The following is a 9,883-nucleotide window of genomic DNA, read 5'->3' as shown; positions in this document are numbered from 1 at the left end:
GTACAATTTTAATACTGGCAATAACACATGTGCGAAAGAAATTAGAAAGCCAAGGAAAAGAATACGAGACTTTTGGATATCATTAGGAATTAATGGAATTTCATAGACCCGCATCATCACAAGCTATAGGGGACAATCTGATACACTCCTTTATCACTCATAGCTGCCTATGCAGAGATTTCCTCGTTATTCAGGAATATGCATTTAAACAAAAATACATAAACATCAACTCAATGTAACAATCTCCTACACAGCAATGCAAGTGCTGATTTTATCGATCGTAATTGACTGCGCTTGGAAAAAACTTTGATTGACCCACTCAAACAGCATGAACGGTTATGTTGGGTCAACAAGGCAAGAATAATTTATTTGTGATCGCTCTTATTGGATAAGCATGTTTGTGCATATTCGTGAGACGAGGAAATCTCCGAACAGGTGACCACGGGTGATAAAGGAGAGTAGCGGACTATCTCCCGTGGCTTGTGACAATGTTCGATAATACTGTCTTAAAGATTTTGTGATAGTATTATTATTAATATATCGTAGTTCTTAATACTTTCATGATTCTAATATATATTTCTCATTAATTAAACTGAGGTCCGAGAGAGAGAGAGAGAGAGAGAGAGAGAGAGAGAGAGAGAGAGAGAGAGAGAGTACATGTGTCACTATGGTAACAATACCTATTATGTACCCTATGTGTAGAGATCAGTATTTTTAAATTCTGACCAATGTTGTTCAAATAAATTATACTCACAGTTATTGTAAAATATAGTTTTCAACTATATACTATTCTTGAAGACAAGACCTATACTGCTCAAGAACAGGTTAAATATTCTGTTTTCAATGTATACATTAACCATTTGCTATCACCAATATTTGACATTTTTCTGTTATATCATCTCAACCCCAACCCCAGATACGAAACAAATATTAGTAATTTTTACTGTTAATTACAAATCTGTGTTTTATCCTGAACCCATTAACCTAATCAGTCCATAAAGTGTTTTCGTACAGTGCACAAATAACTGAGTTATTGTTTCAAGTTCATGTCCACAAAATTAATGATATTGACTTGTTTTTAAACAAGCCCGAAATTAAAATGAAGTTGTTGACATGTTATGGTTAATTACGAGAAATTTAGACCAATTAAGTCTGGTGTCATTTAGAGATATAAACCGCATGATGAAATAATAAAAAATAAAAATTTCGTTATTTTTCATAAAAATAATAAAATATGGTCCCATGTTCTCCTGTTTAAGGATTGCACATATCTTTTACTTAAAATATTGTAATAATCCTTACATCCTAATTAATTTCTCCTGATTGTGTGTTTGAAGCTATGTATCTACTAAAACGGAACTTGTTTGGATATTGTTTTGTAATACCCTGTTAGTTTAGAAATCTATATTCGGAAAATGTTTTGAGTTCATTAAAAGAATATAAATTTGTTTCACCCTTCATGAAATCTTTAATATAATATAAGCCCATTTAATGTTATACCCGAAAGTATACTGGATTAAAAATCAATAGTATCGTTAAAATATATTTTATTATGGCAGTACTTGAGATGAATATGATCGCTTTAAAAGAACAGTGACTATGCCAATAGTAAATATCTCCTGAATCCATTGTCAAGTCATTACGCCAGATTCTTTGCATATGTTGGTCTCGTCTCTTTTATAGGATTGGGAGTGCGGGCAATAAGCATGAAAATATCTTAACTTTAAAAAAAATTTATCTGATACAGTGAGATTTCAACATTTCTAATGTGCTAAAAGATTATTTTCTTCCTCAGAAAATATGTTATTCGTTCTATTAAAATCTGAACGAAACAACGGATCCCGATAATTCAACTCCATCGTTATTCCAATCCAAATTAATATCTGTACGCATACTATCCAAGATGTTTTTGTTTAATCAAGAATAACATTTAAGCTTGAAACTCATCACAGCAGATCATACGTTCTAAAACTAGCATTGATTAAATTTTTTGACCCATCCATTAGGAGTGAAGTGTCATCAGCAACTTGCCCAAGTTAAATTTTCCTGTCATTTATTTAGTAACAGCCTTATTCTGTTTAATGAGTAAGGTCAAAATGTCACACAAAACAAAGAGATATATGGAGACAGTGGATACCCTGTCTACAATGCCGCTCCTTTACAAACAAATTGATTAGAAATCCATTTGTATTACTGCGTCTGATATGTCAGTAAAAAAACAGCTTGACCCATTTACGTAAAAATGCCTAAAATTCCTAAACTTTAAAACAGTATGCATGAATGACCAAGAATTAGTACCAAACGCTTTTTCAAGTTTTATAAGTTAGACATTTAGGAATATTTTCTTCCTTTCAAATCCAGATCATAAATATTTTCACAAGCGTATCTACTGCTATTAAATCACCCATGAATTCCATGTATCACAATGTCCAGAACTGACTTAATACGATTGGCAATAAATCCTCATGCAATTCTGCCAGGAATAAGGCAACTGACCTCTTAACTTTTTTAAGTATTGCCAAGATAGATATCTAATTAAAATAATTCCCCCCCCCCGCCAGGTCCCGTTAAATTTTATTTATTTTGAATGAAAACGTTGAGATGAAGAGGTACGTTACTCGTCGTGAATGCAAATTAAAATATATATGGACTTAAGATAGTTAAAGAGGTACCTTATTTTTTGTTCCCGTGCAATTTAGGGTAGTTTCTGACACAAGCAACAGCGATCTGGGTTGCAATTCCTTCAGTTCACCCATATAACAATGAGTTTTAAACGATTTGTGAAACTGTTTATATCTACTATATACACAGGAGACAGACTGGTTTTATTACTTTAAAATTCAGCTGCAAGTTGACAGGGAAAAGAAATAGAAGCATAAGAAGAATTGTCTGAAGAAAAAAAATAATTTGTGCATTGGTGGTAATTTGCAAAAACAAATTCTCACATATATCTATGTAGTGGGCATGGTTATTGTTCAATTTTTAAAATTTTCATGGTTATTGTTCAATTTCTATAATGTTAATAGTTATTGTTCGATTTCTATAATTATCATGGTTACTGTTCAATTTCCATAATGTTCATGGTTAATTTTTTAATTTCTACAATGTGTATGATTATATTCAATTTCTGTATTGTTCAGGTTCTGATATGTTCATGGTTATTGTTCAATTTCTATAATGTTCATGGTTATTGTTCAATTTCTATAATGTTCATGCTTATTGTTAAGTTTCTGTAATGTGCAAATTTATTGTTCAGTTTAATGGCTATACAAAATCACACAATTAAACATAAACATAATCTAGTTTGTTAAAGTATTAGTAGTAAATCACGACATACTAAACAGTTAGGTTTCCCAACAAGGTCAGGACCTGCATGTCGAACCTAGGCTATGAACGTTGCTGTATAAATTGTGGCTTTGCGTTGTTTTTACATATAGTAAATTGCGCTTCTACGAAAATATTTACATCATCATATTAACGTTATGATTACTCTGTGCTACTTCCTCTCCTCGTAAGCGACCCCCGGTCCAGTAATCTCACAAGGTGGCCTCCTGTATTACGATATAACCAGTTTAAGCTTGAGAGAAACCTTGGGGACATGATGTTCGCATTTACAAGGATCCCACACCTAATTCCAGCCTTAAATTCAAACATTTGAAGGCGAATCCAGCGAAAGTTGCATGGTCATGCCCGAGGCTGTGGTTGTGCTTAATGAAGAGGTTGAGTTAACTGTATGGGCTGTTACAAGTGTACCAGCGAGATTAAGCTCTCTTCTTTGCTAGGCAATATCACCCAAAATGGAAACTCTTCATTGGCCGTGCCTGTTTCTGTTAATCTAATAACCTCCTTTAGCCAAGCAACAAGCGCTTGTTGGTTATTCCTATTCCTTGCCTGCCTTTGATGTCCGCCGGCGTTGTATTGTGCACATATATTATCTAAAAGCGTATACCAAGTCATACAGCTTCGTCTCTCTCGACAAATCAATCGATCGAGAAAACGGATAGTAATTTGCTGGTTGCTTAGCATCGGTAACCATTTCCTAGAATAGAAACCAGGTTGCGTCATTAGTACGATTGAGCCGTCGAACGGAACTGCATATAGTTCGAACCACCTAAAGCACTTGCTGCTCACTCACCCTGCAAGCTGAAGATATTACTATCAGGAACAAGTATTGTATGATAACTGCTTCTGGTAGACAGTGGATCGAACTTTGGCAAGATAAGCCACGTCAAGACCCACGAAAAATTCCGTTAACAAAGTCCAGTAGCAAGTGTGCCCCCCCCCCCCCATGGTATCTGAACAAGTTGTGAATTCCGGTTGTGGGGTTTCTAAAGGTATTCCCGCCTCTAGTACTCTGTCTTGCCAATGGAACAACAAATGTGTGATTTTGGCTGAGATCGTAATCTGGTGATCAAAGTTACACCAGACTGGGCGCTATTGTGCCAGAAGGGTCAACTGCAAATGACGCATGTAAATGTCACTGAGGTATAACAGGCGAGGCACTGAGCCTGCCATGGAGTTCAAGAAAATTCTTCACCGTAATAAAAGTCCTGGTGTTCGTTTTGGAGGAAAATAAACCAGGATCACTATACACACATGAACAAAATGTTGATAAGGAATGAGATCTGACTTCTCCACACTGACTATCCACCCTGAACTACGAGAGAGAGAGAACAAAATGCTGATAAGGGACGATATTCGACTTCTCCACAATGACTATCCGTACTGTGAATGAAGTTGAGAAAGTTGTTCATATCGTAAACCCAAATGTTTTTGCAGTGTATCGTCCAGGTACGCCACTGTTGCTACGGACGAGGACGTCCTGAATTGGAATATGACGCAGTCCAAAGTCTTGGTGAAAGTCCAAGGGCTGATGTTGAGATTGAATCAAAGGGCTCAGAACTAGCACACCACTCTGTGGTAGGCGAAGCGAATGTATTTTCGTTGCTGTTGCAATTACTGTTGTGGTTTTAACGCCATTTTTCAACACAAGATAGGCTATAAATGGTGAAGAAAGATCTCAGAAAACCCCGAGAAGCACCAACTCACGAGAAGATACTGGCAAGCTTTCTCACATACCCACGTCTGCGGAATCCAAGATTCGAACCCACGCGGACAGATGATGAGATGTAAAGACAAGCGCATTGAGCTCCAAGGTATTTTCGTGCTACTCTGTGAATTGATATATGGAAATACGTGTCACGTCTAGACTGATTGCGCATTCGTCGCTTTGCACCGAGACATGGACGGATCTTGCAGTCTCCACCTTGAATTTTGGGATAGTAATAAATTGTGTGTGCTCAGGCCTATGTCAGATCTCAATTACCTATTCGGTTTTGTAGCTAGAAAGAGTCTAGAAACGAAACTCGGGGAGTCATATTTTCAGACTACCCATACTGCTGTTTCAAGAGCAAAAGCTCTATCATTTTTTGTAAAACATCTGCCTTCAGAGGTTGTCTGACGCTCGCAGGAGGATTGTCAGCGGACGAGAGGGACGGCAAGTCACTGAAGGTTGGCAGGAGGTTTGAGTGAAAAGAAACCTCCCCCACTCCACAGCCCTGTGAGCATTAGTCAGGAGCATATGGGAGTGGCAGTCAATAGGTCGCTTGGCCACGAAAAGGTCTCAGTTGCAAATCACTGTGATCTTTCTGTTGCCGATCGTCCCTTCTCTGGCACACTCCGTGATAGGGTCGTGCGGAGATAGCGACTTGGCCACCTACATTAACACCTTCTTAAATCGTCTCCCCGAGATCGCATTAGTACATATCTTCTTAGCACTGAGGCCGTTATGGCATTCGGCATATTGTAGTGAGCAGCTCTATTGATTACCTTGGCCAACGAATAACAAGCATTGGTCACTTCCAGCTTTCGCAGCTAGGTGAAAGATCGCCAAGCCAAGAGGGGACGAAGTCGACACATTTCCAATTTAAAATTCGGCATTAATCACTTTTCTGTCCGCTTTAAAACATAACAAAGCAGACATGTTGAAGGCATGTCTCGGCTAGGTATGCCCGAAAAACAAATATCAGCATTTTATTTGTACCTGTGTGGTAAAAAAGCTGAAGGCAATTGACTCACTGAAAAGAGGGACATTGTGTTAGCAGGGTCACGAAACTCTGTCTACAAGATGACCGATAATTTCTGTAATCTTTGGAGACTGTGATCAGATTCTGAAGGATGGATGTTCGTCATCATCACTGTCCACATGAACTGTGACCTTAACTCTGCATGTACACTTGACTGCCGGTTAAGGAGGGTATTCTGATGGAGGCAAAATTCTGTAATCTCTTCAAATGCTGCCTTAAACCTAAGTCCAAAATTTATATGGCTTGCAGGCCTGTCCAGGTTATGGATACTTGGAGACACTGTTCACGATTGCAAGTGAAAGTTTAAACTGATTACATTAAGGATATCCAAGGCCACCTAACAGGAACAAGCCGGGAAGTGGTTTAATCTGTAAGAGTTTCTCCCTTTCAGAGAGGGCAGGATTCTGAAGTAGCAGAGAAAAATCCTAATGTTAATGCAATTGGGCAATGTATCTGACAAAAATATATAACAAAGTCCAATCATTTTCTTACAAATTAGCTATAAGGTTTAGTCTTTGTAAGGATCCCAGTTGGCAGAGTGGTTGAAGGTGCTTGCCTTTTACCGTTCACTGCCATCTCATCTCTGTCCACATGGGCTTGAGTCTCAGGCTCTGCCAATGTAGGTATGTAAGACAGCTTGACAGAAACTTCCTGTGGATCAGTGGTTCTTTCTGGTGTTCTCCCAGGTTCTTTTTGCACCAGTTATACTGGCTGCCATGCATAGTCTAACATATACTGAAAAATTGCATTAAACAGACAAAAAAATGCTAAAAAAAGTAAGACTTTGTACTTTACTGCACCAAACATGATCTTTAAACAACACCAGGATGAAGGATTTCTTCTTTTCAACAGGCATGGATATAAAGTTCTCACCACTTCCCAATTATACAGTGGGTTGTTCAGGTGTGAAACCATATCCAAATCCTTTCTGTAGTATTTGGAGGGCAACAGCACAGACCCAGTCTATGTCCATTGGCTGCAAAATAAGACACTGAAGCCATGCTTATCTACACCCACCAAGGCAATGGGCTACCTGTAATAGGAAATTGATGCATTGATGATTTTCAGATCCTATTTTATAAACATGCATATAAACTAACTAGTGATTTGGAAATTTACCTGCATGGAGCTTTCATATCTCTAGATTCAAGGTTCCATTTCCTCCCTTGATAATTGCGATGGAGACTTTTCTTTTCATTTTTATCAACCTTAGTTTCAAGGTCAGTAATTTGGTCCTCATATATGTCCTTAATTTTCCCCAAACATCCATTCATGTACTGACTCCATTTCCTAAATCATCCACTCTATTCATAATATACTCCATGTTTCTTCACACTGGGAATTTCAGCAAATAAGCAAGAATTTTTTCTTCAAAACAATCATCAATACTGTCAATAGTTTTGCATTTGTATATAGCTACTTGCATATTTCCACTATGTCCTTTGCTACTCCAGTCCATGGCCTACAAGCATATTTCTACTATGTACTGTGCTACTCCTGTCCATGGCCTAGTTGCATATTTCCACTATGTTTTGTGCTACTCCTGTCCATGGCATACATGCATATTTCCACTATGTCTTGTGCTACTCATGTCCAGGGCCTACATGCATGTTTCCACTATGATCTGTGCTACTCCAGTCCATGGCCTACATGCATATTTCCACTATGTACTGTGCTACTTCTGTCCATGGCCTACATGCATATTTCCACTATGTACTGTGCTACTCCTGTCCATGGCCTACATGCATATTTCCACTATGTCTTGTGATACTCCTGTCCATGGCCTACTTACATATTTCCACTGTCTTGTGCTACTCCTGTCCATGGCCTACTTGAATATTTCCACTATGTTCTGTGCTACTCCAGTCCATGATCTACATGCATATTTCCATTATCTCTCATGCTACTCCTGTCCATGGCCTACTTGAATATTTCCACTATGACCTGTGCTACTCCTGTCCATGGCCTACATGCATATTTCCACTATGACCTGTGGTACTCCTGCCCATTGCCTACTTGCATATTTCTACTATGTACTGTGCTACTCCTGTCCATAGCCTAGTTGCATATTTCCACTATGTCTTGTGCTACTCCTGTCCATGGCATACATGCATATTTCCACTATGTCTTGTGCTACTCATGTCCAGGGCCTACATGCATGTTTCCACTATGATCTGTGCTACTCCAGTCCATGGCCTACATGCATATTTCCACTATGTACTGTGCTACTCCTGTCCATGGCCTACATGCATATTTCCACTATGTCTTTTTGTGCTACTCCTGTCCATGGCCTACTTACATATTTCCACTGTCTTGTGCTACTCCTGTCCATGGCCTACTTGAATATTTCCACTATGTTCTGTGCTACTCCAGTCCATGACCTACATGCATATTTCCATTATCTCTCATGCTACTCCTGTCCATGGCCTATTTGAATATTTCCACTATGACCTGTGCTACTCCTGTCCATGGCCTACATGCATATTTCCACTATGACCTGTGGTACTCCTGCCCATTGCCTACTTGCATATTTCCACTATGTCCTGTGCTACTCCTGTCCATGGCCTACATGCATATTTTCACTATGTCCTGTGCTACGCCTGTCCAAGGCCTACATGCATATTTCCACTATGTCTTGTGCTACTCCTGTCCATGGCCTACATGCATATTTCCACTATGTCTTGTGCTACTCCTGTCCATGGCCTAATTGCATATTTCTACTATGCCTTGTGCTAATGTCCATGGCCTACTTGCATATTTCCACTATGCCCTGTGCTAATGTCCATGGCCTTGCTGGTTTGATATTTTATCAAGCATGTTGAAATTTGCAAAATAAAGTCCAATTCCTACAATTATGCCACATAAATGTTCTTATCAACAAACCTAAAAGGGTATTATCTTAGTTTATCTTAGTTTAATTTTGTGATAAAAACAAGAAACTGTAAAATATGACAGCCACTGTATATCGCTGCACTGAAAGTCCCAAAAATATCTATTTTTGAAGTTAAATATTCCAACATTTCACAAGTGATCATCCATAAGTCCTGTATAAATTTTGTTAAAAAAAAGTCAATTAAGTCCATGTGACACTATCAATTGCAATACACAAGATGTATAGACTTTTTGTGTAACAGGCACTCAGTTCAATCAAGGGGTGCCCACACAATTATTGGAGGGGGGCCAAAACATGCAGCGGTCAGCTATTATATTTTACAGATGTAGGCCAAAACATGTTTAGCAGTTACATCTGGGAGTGGGGGTGGGGCACGTGCCCCCGCTCCCCCCCTCCCCTATGTGTGGGTGCCCATGGTTCAATCCAGTGATCATCAGTACATAATGAATTTAGTCCATACACAAATAACAAATTTATTTTATACATATTTAAAGATGCAAGTACAGTTGTGTAGAATGTTTTGTTTCAATATTTTATTCTGCATTAATTGTTGAATTTTGTGAATATCTCTTTGTGTTTGACAAATGACCTATGGGTCTTGAAACACTAAGGTTAATTTACACTAGTTTTTGCACTGTGTGTTGTAAGTTTGTTTCAGACAAACTGACTTAAATGGGCAAGAGATCCAATCCACAAAATATGGCTGGTGTATGAAAACAAAGTACAAGAAGTATGAAAAACAAATAGATGGACAAGTAAAGCAAACACTGAGGACAGACAAACAAATGGACATGCCCCTTCGATCATAGCATTTGCCTATGACATCAGAAGCATCCCTTCTTATGTCGGGAGAGTTGAAGTGAGAATCTGATGTGCCTGAAGCCCATTATCTATTGTAGATATT

This window comes from Sinohyriopsis cumingii, chromosome 4, assembly GCF_028554795.1.
Source record: "Sinohyriopsis cumingii isolate HCF-2022 chromosome 4, ASM2855479v2, whole genome shotgun sequence".
Taxonomy (NCBI): Eukaryota; Metazoa; Mollusca; class Bivalvia; order Unionida; family Unionidae; genus Sinohyriopsis; species Sinohyriopsis cumingii.
This window is presented reverse-complemented; position numbering follows the sequence as displayed.